The sequence below is a fragment of the Heterocephalus glaber genome, unplaced genomic scaffold (genome assembly GCF_053883595.1).
Source record: "Heterocephalus glaber isolate CG9 unplaced genomic scaffold, H.glaber_assembly_v1.0 deba00000470, whole genome shotgun sequence".
Taxonomy (NCBI): domain Eukaryota; kingdom Metazoa; phylum Chordata; class Mammalia; order Rodentia; family Bathyergidae; genus Heterocephalus; species Heterocephalus glaber.
The window spans coordinates 736,732-754,712 of NW_028258145.1; the positions used below are offsets into that span (position 1 = coordinate 736,732).

At 38.3% G+C, this 17,981-nt stretch overlaps 1 pseudogene; it reads right to left on the bottom strand.

Moving 5' to 3' along the window:
* Nucleotides 1-355: 355 nt before the first annotated feature.
* Nucleotides 356-2,641, bottom strand: LOC110349016 (MICOS complex subunit MIC10 pseudogene; annotated as a pseudogene).
* Between the last annotated feature and the right edge of the window lie 15,340 nt (nt 2,642-17,981).

The window sequence follows — 17,981 nt, forward strand, 5'->3', positions numbered from 1 at the left end:
CTGGGATTTTGATTAGAATCTACAGATTAGAATATTATTACATCTACAGATTATGAGAAGAGAACTGACACCTTTACAATATTAAATTGTTTTGTCTTTTTGTTGCATTGTAAGTGTTCTTTATGAATTCTAGATAGTAGACTTCTTTCTTCTATTTTTTATTTCTTTTAAGACCACTTCCTTACAATTTTCAGAGAGAAAATACAAAATAAGAACCAGATTTGATTTCCAATACATAAGCAATTACTGGGAATGAAAGCATTACAGATAACGAATATTGTTACAGAATGTGTCAGTTTACTCCTGGGCGTGTGAGTATGCCTAATAAGTAAATGTGATTTCTCTTTACTTTTCACTAGGATTTTCTAGGTTTGAGTAACTGCTTCTGCTCTTTGACATATTTTCTGTGTGGAAGAGCTGGAGGCTGGAAATCATACTGACATCTGGAGCAGGCCATTCCCAGTCCTCTGTCAGAGTAAAAGGCTAGTGACCATGCTCTTCTTTTAAAGAAGATAAGTCAGAAAATTCCCAGCCCCAAACCAGTATTTGTCTTCATGACTACATCTGCCACACACCAGTCCCCCTTCCTGCTGAGCTGCTGAACTCTGACCTTGCCTGCAGCTCCACTAGATTCCTATTAGGTATAGAATTTGCAAATATTTTCTCCCAATTCATAGGTTGTTTTCTCAGTTTCTTGATGGTGTCCTTTGATACACAAAAGTTTTAAATTTTCATTAAGTGTAATTCATCTATTTTTCTTTAGTTGCTTGTGCTCTTGTGTCATATTCAGTAAAGTATTGCCTAATCAATCCAGGGTTATCAACATTTACACTTGTGTGTCCATCTAGTTTTATAGTTTAGTGCTTATATTTAGATTATGAATCCATTTTGAATTAATTTTTTATATTGTGTGAACTAAGGGTCCACCCTTATTCTTTTTCATGTAGATGTCTTGCTGTGCTAACATTATTTGTTGAAAATATTTTTTACTCATTGAATGTGTAGAATCACCTGTAGATGTAATATTAGTTGGTTTACAGTGTTTTTAAAATCTTATTTCCTTATTGATCTTTTTCTTGTTCTGTCCATTACTGAAAATGGAGTATTGAATTTTCTAATTATTATTGTTAAATTGTCTGATTTCCCTCCTATATGGTTAGTTTTCCTTAATGTATTTTGGGGCCCTGTTCTTAGGTACATACATATTTATAATTGCTTTGACTTAATTGTCTTAATTGATTCTTTAATCTTTCTGAATGTTTTTGTCTCTAGTAATTTTTCTTAAAATCTGTTTTTTATATTAGCATAATCATCCATGCTCTTTTGGTTACTGTTTACATAGCATATCTTTTTATATTTTTCTATTTTCAATCTATTTGTGTCTTTTAATCTAAAGTATGTATAGTATCTTGTATACAATATATTGATCATTCAAAAGAATCCATTATACCAATCTTAGGTTTTAAATAGAAGAGATTAACCCATTTACATTTAATATAATTACTGATAAGGTAGTATTTATTTGCAATTTTTCTATTTGTTTTCTATATGACTTGTATGCAATCCACTTTTTTTTTGGTACTGGGCATCGAACTCAGGATCTTGCACTTGTGAGGCAGGTGTGGTGCCACTGAGCTAAATCCCCAGCCCTGCATTCCATTTTTGTTAAATAGATATTTTCTAATGTATCAATTTAATTCACTCACCATTTCTTTTAATGTATACTTATTTATGTATTTGTGTTATTTTATTTATATATAAAATATGAACATGTAGTTTATATTTATAAACAAATACATAATGGGAGTCCTGTGAATAAATAGCTATAAATAAGTACATAGAAAGAAATATTTTCATATATTTATATATAAATGAAATAACACACAAATAATATATATTGTTATAAACTAAGATGTTAATGGCAATCCTTGGGACAACCATTTGTGCTATTTCATTTGTGGGACTCCTAGTGTGTGTGTGTGTGTGTGTGTGTGTGTGTGTGTGTCTGTCTGTCTGTCTGTCTGTATGACACACACACTTGTCATGCCATTGCTATGAGAAATATCAAATGAAATGATGCATACACTGTAGCTAACTCAATACATGTTAATGGTTATCACTTTCACTACCTCTGAGACATAATAAATATTCAAGATCCATTTCCTCCTTTCTTCTGCTTTGGAGATGCTTGGGCAACAAGTGGAATCCTGGTTTCTCTCTTGGCTTCAGGGTTCTCAGGAGGAATGTAGAATGAGAAAGATGTATCTTCTGATGGCCTCATGGTTTCCAGCTGAAGTTGCTGACATGGGACTCATGGGAAAAGCTGCTACATCTTTAGAAGAACCTTTTCCTAGCTCCTCAGGAGAAACCAATTGGTCCCCACTCATTCTGAGGTTGCTCAGATTTCACAAAATTATAGATTTGCTTTTGGGCAAACAGAGAAGTTTCCTGTGGAGAGACCATGGCAGAGCCTTGCGGAAGACTCTGCATGGGTGACCTCCCTGGGTCATGGCTGCTGTGTCATGACAGCTTTTTGCAAAAGAAGGAAATAATATCAAATATGAAAAAGAAAAGTCATTGAGGGATTAACATAAGGTGAAACCCCTGTTGTAAGTCAGTGAGTCACAGTCTGCAAAGCCATGGTTCATAATGATGATTGTTATTCCAGTTTAGAATTCTGAGAAACAGTGACAAAGAAATGTCAGAGATTGGGCTCCTTAGTATCAGTTCATTGTTTTTGTGAAGTTCATCATCTTGGTCTTCATCAGATAGTCAAAGAAACCACATCATCTGCTGAAGATCTGGGGTTTTTTTCTCAATTAACCAAGACATTTTCATTCTTGATTTTATATGGTTCTTTTGAATTTATTTTTTAGGTTTCTTAATATGATTGGTTTTGTTGAAGCCAAAATATTTGATCTCCCATGGGAAGGAGTGGCAGGAGGGCAGACATGAATCTAATCCTTTCTAAAGCAGCACACCAAATTTCCATGTGACTTTTTTGTCCGATTGGAGTGATAGCTGAAACTCTCTTTTACAGTTTATGACAAGCGTCACCAGAATCTAGAGGACGAAAAAGTTCTGAGCAACTTCATAATCGACACAAGCAGACATTCTTGTAAAAGAATAGTTGGGGTTAGCCAGTCCAACAGTAGAGTAGCAAAGGTGGCCAGGGTATGTATATATAGTGTGTATATGTGTGTGTGTGTGTGTGTGTGTGTGTGTACACATGCAGGTGTAGAGTACACATATGTAACAGTACACATGCATGCTCTAGAGGGCTAACAGTTACTTAATGGATTTGGGCTAATACCTGGGGAGGTGCAATTACATAGTGACTAATAGACCATCCAGTTCGGGATCCAATCCTAACTTCTTACTTAGCAGCTGTATGATCTTGGACAAGGGACACAGCTTTTCTCTCACATTGTCTCCCTGTGATGGGCTGAACTGTATACCCCCAATTTATCTGTCAAAGTTTTAACCTCTAGTCCCTAAGACTACAACTGTATTTGGGGACAAGGCCTGTGGTACTTTGTTATAGGAGCCCTAGCAAATAAACATCCTCCCATTCTATAAAATGGAAATAACGACAGTGTTAACTACCAGCACTGTAGTGAAGATTAACCACAATCAGTCATGTAAAGCACACAGCACAGGCCCAGTGCAGTGTATGCATTATTACCTATTGCTGCTGAAGCAAGCCACCACAAACTCAGTAATTTCAAACAACACAGATCAACTCTGGAGGCTGGAGGAGAATGAGCTTCACATTCATTAAAGTAGTTGCTAGAATTCTGTTGTTTGTGGTTGCAGGTGCAGGACTGAGACCCTCATTTCCTTGTTGGTTGTCAACTGAAGACTATCTCTAGTTTCCAGAGTCCACCAGTTCTTTGGCTTGTGGCCCCATTGCTCTATCTTCAAAGCCAGAAATGATGGGTGGAGCTTATCTCACCTCATATCTCTGATCTACTCTCCTCTTTTATATAGTTCATGTGATTAAATCAACCCAGGATCATCACTCTATTAGCTGATTAGCCATCTTAATTCCTTCTTTGGTAAATTTGTCTCTTTATATATAAGTTGTGCCGTGGTTTGAATATGGCTTGTGTTCCCAAGGGTCTATTGTGAGTCAAGTCTTGATCCCCTGGCTGGTGCTGATGGAGCTGTTGAACCTTTGGGAGAGGGGGCTTAGTGGAAGCTCCTAGGTCACTGGGGAAGTGCCTCTGGGAGGTACCAGGCCTTCCCCATGCTGTCTATGTCCCCTGGTGTTCTGACTGTTAGCTAGCAATTCTGCCTTCTGTGTTTAACTTGTAATGCATCACCTGATTGAGAGCCTTCCACTGAGGCTCAGCCAGCGTGGGCCCCTGGAGATGGTGTTCTGAGGACAAGGCTGGGTCTGTGGTTTCTTAACTGTTGACTAGGTTTCATGTTGCAAGCCTGGGAAGGACTGAATGATTCTTGCATGAAAAAACATCTTGCCTGATTGACACACAGGTCCAGAGAAATTACACATAAGACCCACTGCACAATAGGTGACCTCAAAAGGAAAACAAAGTCTGATCTTTTTATGATGCAAATGGAATCATAAAAGTGTTAAAGTTCCAGCTTGTAGTGGATAAGAGAACCTTTAAGTCAAGCTCTGATTTTGGTGGGGACACCCTTGGATTAATGCTTCCATTTAGCACACTGAGGAGCTTTTCCTCCATTGCTGTTTTGCAAATCCCAAAAGGGTTATGGTTTGGGTCTGGAATGTCCCCCACAGGCTCATGTCTTTGTTTTTTTTTTGTACCCGGGATTGAACTCAGAACCTTGCACTTGCCAGGCAGGCTCAGTGCCACTGATCCACATCCCTGGCCCTGGGGCTCATGTCTTTATTCCCAGTGCATCAATGTTCAGGGATGGGGCCTATCCTCCTTTCCCCAAAATAAGACCAAGCCAGAAAATAATCAGTCTTGAAAACTAGACATCAAAAATGCCAACCCCAATCAGCCTATCTTTGCCTTACCTGTCTTACAGAGTAGACACCAAAGCAAGAGAATAGTGACTTTTGTTTTCAGGGAAACATGCTAGATATGTGATTGGGTCATGAAGGCACAAACCTTTTTGATGGTAGGTCATTGGGGATGTAACTTTAAAGGATATGTCTTGTCCCTGGCCCTTTCCTCTCTGGAGATCTCTTTCTCTGTCCTCCCTGGATACCATGATGTGAGCAGCTTTCCTTTGCTGTGCCCTTCTGGCATGATGTTTCTTTCTTGTCACAGGCCTAAAAGCAATGGAGGTGGCCCACCATGGACTAAAACCTCTGAAACCGTGAGTCAAAATAAACCTTTTGTCCTTTAAGTTGATTTTCTCATGTATTTTGTCATAGTGATGGAAAGCTAACATAGTGTTCAAGTGCAAGATTTTATGATTTCCTCTCCCTTCTCTTTTCTCTACAGCCAGGTGGAGATGGCAGTTCTCAGTGCAGGGACTAATGAGGATATTGAACTCAATATACACTTAGTGTCTGTATTTCTCTCTATATAAATTGTCTATCGTATCCTTGTTTTAAAAAAGGTATTACTCTAAAATTTTATAAATTCTAAATGCCAATTCTTTATTTGCAAGGTATGTTGAAGATTTTTATTCAACATCTGTTTTCAAACTATATTTTTGTTGTACATAGTTGAAAATGCATGTAGGCCTTTTATTTATAACCATTGCCTTTTATTTCTACTTGACTATAAATTTATAAAAATGTTATTTCATTTTTTGTAATGCTGCTACAGTATCTACTTTATATTTGTTCTTTCATTTGGGATTCATTTTGTGTGTATAGTGTGAGGTAGGGATCTAAACTTTATTTTGTCTCAGGTAGATCATTGTTGGTCCCAATAAGATTTATTTAATTTTCCACTGACTTGACATGTCATAACTTTCAATTTCACATGTTATACACAGACCTCCACCTCTAAACTCTAAATTTTAGACTGTTCTCTTTTTTTAGTTTCTTATTTAATTTTCAGGAAATGCATCTTTGATTTCATTTAACAACTATACTGCTTTTTAAAAAAATATATTTATTGGTACATTTTAGGTATACAATACATTTACATTTATCATTGGGTGCTTGTACCTGAACATGATGTATCTTAGTTCTTATTTTTTCCCCCATTACCTGTGCACCCTTCACCCCCTCCACCCTTCCCTATTTACATAGATTTTGTTTCCATTTTTTTTCTTTTCTCATAATTTTTCCTTTCCCTTCTTCCCTTTCCTCTTCCCCTCCCACCACCCCTATCTCAACTTTATGCATTTGTATTTATTAATTCTGTACTTCTTTCTTTGGTGTTTTTCTTTTGTTGAAAATTTAGTGTATTTATTTTCATTAAAAATTTTTTTCTAATATTTGCATTAAAGACATTAAATCTTTTCCAGAGTATCTCTCAGATTGCAATGTTTGGGATTTGATATGTGGTGCACTGTATTTGTTTTAAAGTAGTTCACAAATCTGTTGGAGTTTTTCAGAAGGTTAGTTTGAACTTCTCCAATGAATTGGATTTTTGGTTCTCCTTTTGCTATTACTTTATATTTTATGGAGTTGTGTTCATTGAAGATGGCCCATGATATTTCTACTTTGAGATGCGTCTGGAAGTTTTCTTTGAAGTCTGACAGTGGTAAGTTTCTCTAAGGATTTTGTGTGTTTGAAACAAACATGTATTTACTCCTTTTGGGTTAAAGATCTCCTTTGAATCATTCCTGGTAACATAGTAACATCTTGTAGATCCTCACTTTTTTGAGTCCACTCATTCTTTTGATTTTTGGAAATGTGTTAAAATATTCATTATGAGGTGGACTAATCCATTTCTATCAGTTTTATATTAAATATTTTAGAGTTGTTATGTGCATCGAGGTTGATGATTATTATGTAGATTTTACTTTTTTATTGATTAGAAATTGCTTCTGTGTCCACTTTGATATTTTTATTTGTGAACTCTAGGTTTAATATTATTGTTTCAGTATCTATTTGTTAGTGTTTGCCTGCTGTCTTTTTGTTTTTACCTTTTAGCATTTTTAAATTATTTTATTTCAGGAATACCCCCTATTTTTAGAACCTCTGCCTTTATAGGAGACTTTAACATTGAATTTTTGCTGATTACTAATCTGTTTAAATTTATTCTTGTCATGTTGGTCTATATTGGAGTTCTAAAACGATGCTTGCTCCTCTCTTTTTTTGCACTTAAAAAAGTGAAAGCATACACACACAAAAATTGTGTATTTTTGCATTCTGTTGGATTGATTGTCTCTTTCTTTTCTGGGTTTCTTTTTGTGCCTTAATAGTTTGAAATTTCAATTCTACATTTTTCTGGTGATTATTGCTAAAACTTTAATCTCTACATTGATATTTATTTTCCCCTATCAATGTTGATTTAATCACCTATATATGCTGCATTCCCTATTGTCCTGTGTGAACGAGGGAGGCAAGAATCTTAACTCTTACTCCCCAGCCAGCAACACTTCTCACTTGAGATGATCATTGAGATTATTGTTAATTTTTATTACAAAAATTACCTATTAAAATGAAACTGTTTTACTTAATAAATTTCTTGTCTTGGGATTGTACTGCATTTTGCGAAGGATATTGTCTAATAATTCTTTCAGAGAGAAAGCCTAAATAGTAAACTTTCTATATTTCTCTATTAGGCATTGCTGCATTGATACCACATAATAATTAATCCATGGTCCTATGGTTTATCAGTAACAAACATATTTCCCCTACTTGAGTTTCTGAGAGTCAGCTGAAATCTGGTTGCTTCTGGTTTGGATGGCTGGGCTTGGCTCCAGTCATTTGATTTGGGCCTGCTCCTTATGTCTTGTTCTGGGAGCAGTCTCAGGGATTCCTGAGGCATATTATTTTCCATGGCAAATCACAGCAGCAGGAGAGACTGAACCAAGGAGTGCAAACAAATCGTTTTTCCTCACATATCATTGGTCAAAGCAAGTCACACGGACAACTCCGAAGCTAATTGGGTGGATGTGTATATTCCTTTGTCTCTACTGGGAAGCACTTCTAGGTCCCTCAGAAGAGGAAAGAAGGGAAAGACTGGAAAGAAGAGTCCAATTTACTATGACACAACTGGAAACATTTAAAATCTTTCCTTATTCTCAAATGAGCCTTTGGTTGGGTATAGGATTTTATTTTCTTTTTCCTTCCTTTCTCAATTCCCCCCCTTTCTTCCCCCCACTTTCCTCCTCCTCCTCCTCCTCCTCCTTGTCCTCCTCCTCCTCCTTCCTCTCTGTTTCTCAATCCTACTTCTTTCTCAATCCGGTCCCTTCTTATTTCTGGAAGATTTTTCTTCTTTTCTTTAGTACTTTTTACTAAAAAAAAAATTTAAAAAAATTTTTGAAGGCTGAGACAGGAGGATCACAAGTTGCAGGCTAGCCTGGGCTACATAGCAAGACCCTGTTTCCAAAAAAATTAAATTAAATGAAATGCAAAAGGTGCTGGCCCAGAATCATTGCTCAGGCTGCTGTCAGGCCACATTTGCTATGGAAAGGCAGAGTCCACAGAAATAACAATTCCCGAGAGCCAGTTTCCTTAAAAAGCTCCTCTTCTATGAGCCTTGCCACAGAGAAAGGCAGCTGGGCCCCATGGTGATGTAACTCTTCAAGGTGTTCAGCAGCCAGGTGAAGGGTGCTTCAGCATGGTTATGTAACCACTTGCTGCCGGTACAGGGCAAATTGGTGGGTATGTTTGGAGGGTGATGCCAGGTCATCTGAGCAACTCTTCTCATTGAGAATCAGTGAAACAAAGGCTTAAGAAAGGGTGCTGTCTCATATTCACATGAGTGCTGTTAATAAAGATTTAGTAGCCTTGGCAGAAGGCCATGAGGAAATCAGAGTATTTGATTATTTTAAGGGCTCATTTTTACTCCAATCAATTGAGTTTTGAAGTATTGTACAGTCTATTATTTTTGCCCCTGTAAGTTGCACACGTCTGTTACCAGCTGGGCCCCACTCCAGGGCCGGCAGTGTGGCCTTCCAGGTTTGCTTCTCCGAGATGGAAGGTCCCTGGCACTGAGCCTCCTCATTATATCCGGGCCTAGGATAGGAGTGTTCCACATTTTGGAAATGGCACTATCCAGCATGCAGTTATTGAGAACTATAATTGGATTTAATTTCTAACAATGCTCAATTGACACACCCTTTTCTTCCATATTTTCTCAAAGCAGAGCTATAATTAAGTTAACCATGGAGTTGTCAGATTTCATTTGGGGTTGAAATGTCTCATGTTTGATCTTGGCAAAGAAACAATTTCTTTTGGAAAGTGTTATAAAATAACCTTTCCATTATTTCTTATAATTGAAAAGTAAAAAGCAAATATTCATTTTTGTGTATTCCACCCTAAAAGGACATCAGTCTTTGTTACCAATTTAAAACTCATCCTTTATTTTGTTTGTTTCTGTGTGTGTGGGAGGGTTACAAAGTAAATGCAAAAATGTCTCATTTATCTAGAGGCTACTTTTCTAGCAGCTTTGATTATGTGGAACACAGCCAATAAAAAGAATGTAGGGAAAAAAGCCACCAAACTGCCAACATATTATCAAAACTCCCAACTACTCAAGCTCTGGCTCATAACATACACACACATATCTCATAGGTGTTCCTCAACTTGCTGTTGATTTAGATACAGAAAAGCTATCCTGGTTATGATTTCCTTAACCCTCAGTAAATTAGAAGTAAGGATGGAAATGGGGAGGCTTTCAGAAGTAGGCATTCTGATATCCCAGGGACAGCTGGTAGGCAGATAACAGGGCTGTGAAGGGCAGAGGAACAAAAGGCAGGTGGAAGAGACACCCACATATGGACCAAGGGCAGGGGCAAAGTTCAGCAGAGGATGAAAGCTACTGAGTTTAGATTTTTGATTCATTTATTGACTACACAATACACGGAGAAAACTTTTCATTACATAAAATTATAATAGAAGTAGCTTTCAAACTTTGGGCTACAGAAACATTATTTACTTTTGTGGAACTTCTTTCCCAAAAGCAGCTGAGAAGAAGTCTGTGGCCTTAGTACCAAGGATACCTGAAGGTCTGCCTCTTCCATAAGCTGTGGAAACTGAGTGCCTTATGTAGAATTAGCATCAAGAACATGCCTGGCTTTTCTGGTTCCTCTCTTTAAATATAACTAAATTCCCTGGAAATTATTCAGTAGATTATTACATGCCTTTTCTTTCATATTTTCTCATAGCAGAGCTGTAATTAAGTTAACTATGAAGGAGGACTAGACAGGGCCCTCAGGAGAGAGGAATGACCATATGACAAGTTTCTGGGCTTTCTTTTTGTCTGTCAGCATGGATGCAGGCGAGGTCTGTAGCTGGAGACTGATAATCAGGTGTTGATTCAAACCAAGAAACATATCCAGAAAATCTTGCTTTCCCTGGCTACTGGACTAGCCAAAGAGAAGTCCAGCAAGACCTGGTGTGTGTGTGTGTGGCCGGGGGGGGGGGGGGCAGCCTCAGTTTTATTACCAAGAACTCTGAAGATGGTCTGATCTATTTGCAGCAGGAGAAATGAAGCCTTGGCCACTCCAGACCCTACCCAAAGCCTGGACCAGTGGGTGACCCTATCTGCCATCATGGCAGCCCCAGTGAAGCCCTGAGTCAGTGTGGGACTGAAAAAATATCAGAAGAGATCAGGTCTGAAAACTTCCCAAATTTCACAAAAGACATAAACCTTCAGATTTCTGAAGCCAAGAAAATCTCAAATAAGCTAAGCCCAAAGGAATTTACACCAAAGCACATCACAAACTTGTGAAAACTAAAAATGAAAATATATTAAAAATAGCCAGATTGAAATGTTGCATTACCTCTAAAAGAACACTAAGTTGAGTGACAGTGGATTTCTCATCTGAAGCCACCAGGTTAGAAGTGGCGTGATACTTTTCAAGTGCTGAAAGAAAAGATCTGTCAACTCTGGTTCACCTATTCAGTGAAAGTTACCTTCAGGGTTGACAGGGAAATAAGAATATTTACAGATGAAGGAAAGCTATGATAATTTGTTGCTAGGACAGCCACTGCTAGTATCTGGAGTGTCCCCCAAAGGCCTTTGTGTTAAAGGCTTGGTCCCTCACCTTTAAAGCTTGTTGCTATTGGGAATGATGGAACATTTAAGAGGTGGGGCCTACTGGGAGATCTTTAGGTCATTGGGGGTGCACCCTTGCAGGGGATTGTGGGACTCCAGCCTCCTTTTCTCTTTTTGCTTCCCAGTCATGAGGTGAGTAGTTTTGTTCCATAATATGTTACCACCATGATATGCTGCCTTGCCACAGGCACAAGAGTAACAGGGTCAACTGATCATAGACTGAAAGCTACAGAAGTATGAAGCAAAATAAATTTATTCTTTTATATAAGTTGATTATCCAAGCCCTTTGTTAGAATGACAGAAAGCTATCACAGTCATGCTTAAAGAATGTCTAAGAAATCCCTCCAAACAGAAAGACAATTGTAAAAAGAAAAGCCTAGAACATTCAGAAAGGGAAGGACAGTGGAATGGATAGAAATAGAAATAGGCATACTAGACTCTCTTTCACCTTATGAGTTTCTTTAATTATATTTTATGATTTTATAGTTGAAGTGAAAGTTATAACACCATTTGATGTAGTAGTGCTCAATGTAGGTAGGGGGAATACTTTTGAGATGATTAGAATTAATGAATGGAGATGATAAAGGGATCTAAATGAAAGTAGGATTTTTGTCTTCACTTGAAATGGTAAAGTCTCAATGCTGGTAGATAGTCATCAGTTACATATGATGTGTGGTGATACCCACAGCAATCACTAAATATAAACCATTATAATATAATTAAATAAAAATGAAGCTCTTCAAAATGTGCAAGCAACCCACAGGAAGACAGAAAAAAGGAAAGAAAGGAGCAAGAAAGAGAGGGCAAACCAATAATAAATAAGAGAATGACAGACATTGTGGTATTTTGTATATGAACAATCATGTCATCTCAAGTTGATTTATATGCTTCTTATTTCATTTTCTTGCAGTATCACACTGGTGAGCACTTCTAGCTCTACGCTGAACAAGAATGTTGAGAGAAGACATTCTTGTCTTGTTCTTGGTATTAGCACCTGGAAACTTCATTCTTTCATTCTAAGTGTAAAGTCAGTAGATTTTGTTCCGTAGGTGTTCCTTATAAAATTGAAGAAGGATCCATTTAGAATTTTCTGAGTTTTAGTCAAGAATGAGTGTTTCAATTTTATCAAATACTTTTTGTAGGCATCAATACGATCATGTGATTTTTCACTGTTTATATGGTTGATCATGTTGACTAATTTTCAACTGTTTAACAAGCCTGAATCATTGGAATAAATTGTACCTGGTCATAGTGTATAATTCTTTTTATATATTGACAAATTCTATTTGCAGATATTTTGTTAAGGACTTTTGTGTCTATTTTCATGAGTGATATTAGTTTTTAGTTTTCTCTTTTTAATATTGTATTTATCTTTCTCTATCATCAGGATAATAATGACTTCATAAAATGAACTAGGAAGCATTCCCTCCCACTTTCTGGAAGAGCTTATATAAAATCATTATTAAAATTTCCTTAAATATGTTTTCTCTAAACTAAAACCTGAGGATATCTTTAAGGGGGGAGTTTTAAAATGATGATTTTAATTTCCTTAATAGCTATAGGGCTATACAAATTTCCTGTTTCATTTTGGATATGTTATGGTAGTTTGTACATTTTGATGAATTGGTCTGTTATCTAATTTGCTCGTTTTATGTTTCTAGAGTTGCTAATGGTTTTAATCTCATTAGCCATTTGATGCCTGCGCAATCTGTAGTGATGACTCTTCTTTTATTCTTGATGTTAGTAATTTGTGTTTTCTCTTTTTTTTTTGCAAGAACTGCTAGAAATTTGCTATTTTACTGATCTTTTGAAGAACCAGCTTTGTCTTACTGATTTTCCCTATTGCTTTTTAATTTTAATTTCATTTATTTCTGTTCTGTTTGTTTTGAGTGTATTTGCTCTTTTTTCCTAGGTTCCTGAGGTGGAAGCTCAGATTAACTTGAGTTTTTTTCCCCCTTCTAAAGTATGCATTTTATGCCATGGATTTACCCTTTTGCGTTGCTTTAGCTGAATCTCACAATTTTTATATGTTCTATTTCCATTTTCATTCAATTGAATATATTTAGAAAAACTCCCCTGAGGCTTCCTCATTGACCTATGGATTAGTTAGAATTGTGTTTTGGGATTTACGTTGTTGATTCTAGTTTGATTACATTATGGTTGGAGATTTAAATTATTTTAAAGTTGCTGAAGTTTGTTGCATGGTTCAGGATGTGGTCTGTCTTGGTATGTGCTATATGCAAATGTAAAGAAGTTATATTCTGCCTTGTTGGGTGGAGAGTTCTATAAGTGTTGATTAGATCCTGTTGGTTGGTGTGTTCATTTCTTTTATAGCCTTGGCTATTTTCTAATTGTTCTAGAACATTAGGGATTGGTGTACTTTCAGTTGTACACAGGACAGTTGCCTTACATTTGGGTGAACACCTAGAAATACAGGAAAGCATTATTCTTGCTGTTTCTAGAGAAGATGAGCACGAGTTTGAGGGGAGAAGTGGGGGGATTCACCTCCAGCATGGGGAGGTACCACCCAATCAGCCAGGGTCCCAGAGAGAAAAAGCACAGAGGATGAGCTGGTCTCTGAGAGCTGGGACAGAGCTTTCTTCTGCTGCCTTAGACGTATAAAGTCTAGGCTCATGGCCTTTGGGCTCCAGGATTTAACCCCAGTGGCTCCTCAGCTCCTTAGATGTTTGGTCTCAGACTAAACTTCCCTGATTCTGGGCTTTCAGACTTGACCCCACCCCACTACTGTCTTCTGAGGGTCTTTACCTTGCAGATAGCTTCTGCTAAGAGCTCAGGGCACACAACTGGCAACCATAGTGATGTATGTTTATACCTTCACCTTTGGCTTCTTTCTTTATGAATATAATTTGTTACTCATAATTGTTATCCTCTAAGAATGTCATCGGTGTACCTGAATGCTTATGCTTGCAAAAATGTGTATTTTTATTGTCTCCTTTGAATGTAAAGTGGCCTATAAAGTGTTGTGTCATAATTTTGTATGTTTTTCAAAGAAATATCCTTTTAAAATGTAAATAAATGCCCCTAAAATTTTTTTAAATTATTTTTTTCCAGAATTTTTTTTGAGATTTTGATCTTTTGGGATTTCAACATTCAGCATTATGGCATTGGGACTGTGTCTTTCAGGATTATAACCCAAATCTGCTTTTTAAATATCTCTTTCTTTGCTGAGACTTTTTGTTTTGTTTTTAACAGTGAGAGGGATTGAACTCAGGGCCTTGCACCTGCTAAGTAAGTGCTCTACCACTAAGCTATAACCTTATGCTGAGACTTTTAAATGTCTTTTTTTGGCATTTCTTTTTTTTATTGGCTTCTAATGTGTTTGTAATTGTTCACTGAAGCATTTTATGATAACTGCTTTAAAAGCTTTGTCAGATATAGCTAATGTCTCTGTCCTATCAGAGTTGGTATCTAGTGACATCTCCCTGGCTGAGAGGATTAGGAGTGACTCAATATCCCCAACCCCACGTGCCTCAGCTGACCTCTCTGCTGGGGTGGGGTGAGCACTGCCTGTCCACTGCTGGGCTGTGGTGAAAATCCTACACTCTACTCTCCATTGAGACGGTCCTAGCAGCGAGGGGAGGGCTTATTCCTGTAAACTGAGGTGGACAGCCAGACTTCTCAGTTGGCTGCCAGTGGCGCCATCCATAGGAAAAGGGGGAAAAAGGAGCTTCATTCTGTTTGGGAACAGAGGTTCCAAACACCCTACTTATCCTTCTGTGAAGTCACCGTCTGACAGCGTAGTGGGGACCTCCTAATAACCAGTCAGGGAGGAAGTCCAGACTCCCCCTCAGCCTCTACTGCCTCAGCTAAAGTGCTGAGATTACAGGCATGCACCATCACACCCAGCTTGGGTCACTATTTTCTCAATGATGATGGCTGGGAGTAGAGTGGTTATTGTCTGAAAGTTACTTGCCTTGTCAGGCCCCATGGCTGTGGAGATGGGGCCTTTGTTGGGGCTGCTTTGTCTGTGTCCCATGGTGTTTCTAATTTGCTGGCTGCTACAGCTTCACATCTGAGAAATATGAGGCAAGGAGTTAACTCAGAAAACTCCTCATTCTGTGACATGGGTCCTGCAGTCCCTGACCTGCCTGTCTTCTCTCCACCTCAAAATCATCTTATATATGTACTTATTTTGCATATAATATGCAGCATTTTTACTTGTTCTTAGTGAGACTCACAGGGAAAGGAATATCTCCTTCATTCTCCCATAAGCTCAATTTTGGTATCACATGTTTTTTCTTTTTTCTTTTTTGGTACTAGGAATTGAACTGAGGGCCTTGTGCTTGCCAGGCAGGTGCTGCACTACTGAGCTACATCCCCTGCTTGATATGATATTCTTAATAAGAAATTTCATCCTTTTAACTAACTTCTGACAAATTCAAGCCTGGTGCATTACTAATTTTTCAAACATGATCAAGATCCAAAGACAATGAAAACATCACTGAAGGTGCTGTGTTCTATATACTATACACCTGATACACTGATTTTTCAACTAGCTCTTGTGAGCAAGTCTGGTCATTGGAACCCTCTCTGTGGTTTTCTGCTTGGAAATCTGTATTGAGGAATGCACTGCTGCACTGGGCTTAAGTAAGATTAGAATCTGAACATGTTGTTTAACATAACTACTATTTTTATACCAACTGATTTATATCAGGAAATCTACTCTTGACAGTTCTTAAAGGAACACAACCAGCTAGTTCATGCAAATACATTCTCGGCAGACTTGGGTTACTGGAGGGGAAAAATCATTCTGTAAAAATGGCAACTGTCATAGGTGTAAGAGAGTAGAAGATGCTAAAGAAGTGGTCCCAGCTCTAAGAATTCACTGTCTAGTAGGAGAGAGATGATGGAAAGAAATGATTCCAGGTGGTGGGATGAGAGGGAAGAAAGACCTGGAATGTTTGGAAGGAGAGTGGCAGGGGAGGAAGATGTGAACAGAAGGATGGATGTTGGGAAGGTGTAGTAGATAGGTGAGAAGCAACTTCTGAGCTGACTGTTGTAGGGCTAAGATGGGGCTCAGGGATCTGAACAGACAGGAGTTGTGGAGGAAAGTCCTTAGTTTCAGGAGAGAATGGATGTGGGCATTGTCTAAGGACATGGCTGGAAGTACAGGCAGTGACAGAGCACAGACAAACTGATGCCACAGACTGAGTGAAAACAATTGCAAGAGTTATTGAAAGAAAAAATTGGTTTTGAGGGAAAAATGCTCTGTAGGCTTTGTTTTGTAGCTTTGAAATAGTTAAAAATGAATGGCAAGACTAGGAAGAGGAGAAAAATGGAAGACCCAGTTATAGGTGGGAGATCTGAAAGTGATATACTCTAAGGACACTGCCGAGTGTGGCACATGGGAGAGGGGGCAAGTGGGTGCTCTTTGCACATGAGGGAGGATGTTTCCTGGAGGGGGCATCTTTCTGATGTTGGTGGGTGGTCCTGAGGTGTAAATCCAGGCTCAATGGGGAGCTGCAGTCAGGCTGATTTATCTTAGTAGAATAATGTTTTCACTAAGCTGTGCATGGATGGCACAGGCTGCCTCATGAAGAAAGTGTGGGCTCCCCATTTCTGGAAAGTATAAATGTTGGACTTATTGACCAGTGAACCACTAACCTGGTGATGTTATTTGAGAATCTAAGCATCCAGTGGATAATTGGATGAGACAGTTCCCCGTCTCCCTTTTAGTCCTGAGAATGTATGATCTATATTTACTAATAGGCCAGGTGAAAATTTTGTTGGGATCAAAGTGTGAAATACTCTAGGCTATTATTATGCACTATGAGGGAAATGGAAGCTATAGTTTGTTGTTTATATTTTTGTTATATCTCTTTTTTGGGGGGTGTATAAGGCACTTTTGTAATTCTTGCTCAAAATTTTCAGCCTTTCCACAATGGATATAATTCCTTCAGCAGTAAACAGGAATCCTGCACTGTGTCCAGCTGGGGAAATGGGTCATCCACATGAATTCAGAATGGACCACATGCTCAGGTGTGCCCCAAGATCAGACTTGCTCCATGTTGGGGTTATCTGACCCAAGGCCATTCTGGCCCATTGCAGACTCAATGGTAGCAACTCAGCCCTCCATGGGGGAGGACAAGAGCAGACACATCACAGAAATGGAGTGCTTTCCTTTGCTGTTTTCTCAGACATCCTCCCTCTTTTCTTTCTCTGCTGTCCTGGGGCTGATTAATAATAATAGCAATAATGAAGATGAGAGCCAGTATATTGGAATTTTCAGTATTTTAGACACCTCATCAAATGTAGCACCAAAACACACAGACTTCCCTGTTTATAGGTCTTTATTTCTGGAGTCTTCCATGTCATATAACATTTATATTAATTAAATTTGTGTGTCTCTTGTTAACCTGTTTTCTGTTATAGGTACTTTAGTTGTGAACATAGTGATGGTTGACCAAAGATCTTTTTTCACCCTACAGCTGCTTTCTACCTGTTGCTCCTACTACAGAACTCTATCTGTTCTAGTCCATAGACACCTGGACAGGATGAGCCTCCAGCCTAAGCCCTTCTTTTCCTCTTTGGATACAGACACTCCCTTTCTTTCCAAAGACTTGTAGGCAGCTCTACATGGATGATGGGCAGCAGTGACAACTGGAGAATGTCTACACCTGATGCTGGTGGGAATCATTGACAGGGCTGGTGTAGACCTTGCCCAGGAATCCCCCTCTTATCTATGGTCTCACTTCCCATTTTATTATTGCTGTTACTGTGCCTAATTAAGATTTATCATAGATATGTATGTCTAGGAAAAACACTGTTGAATAGGGTTCAGTACAATCTGTGGGGAATGTACTCTCTCTGAAGAAGGGGGACTGCTGTATA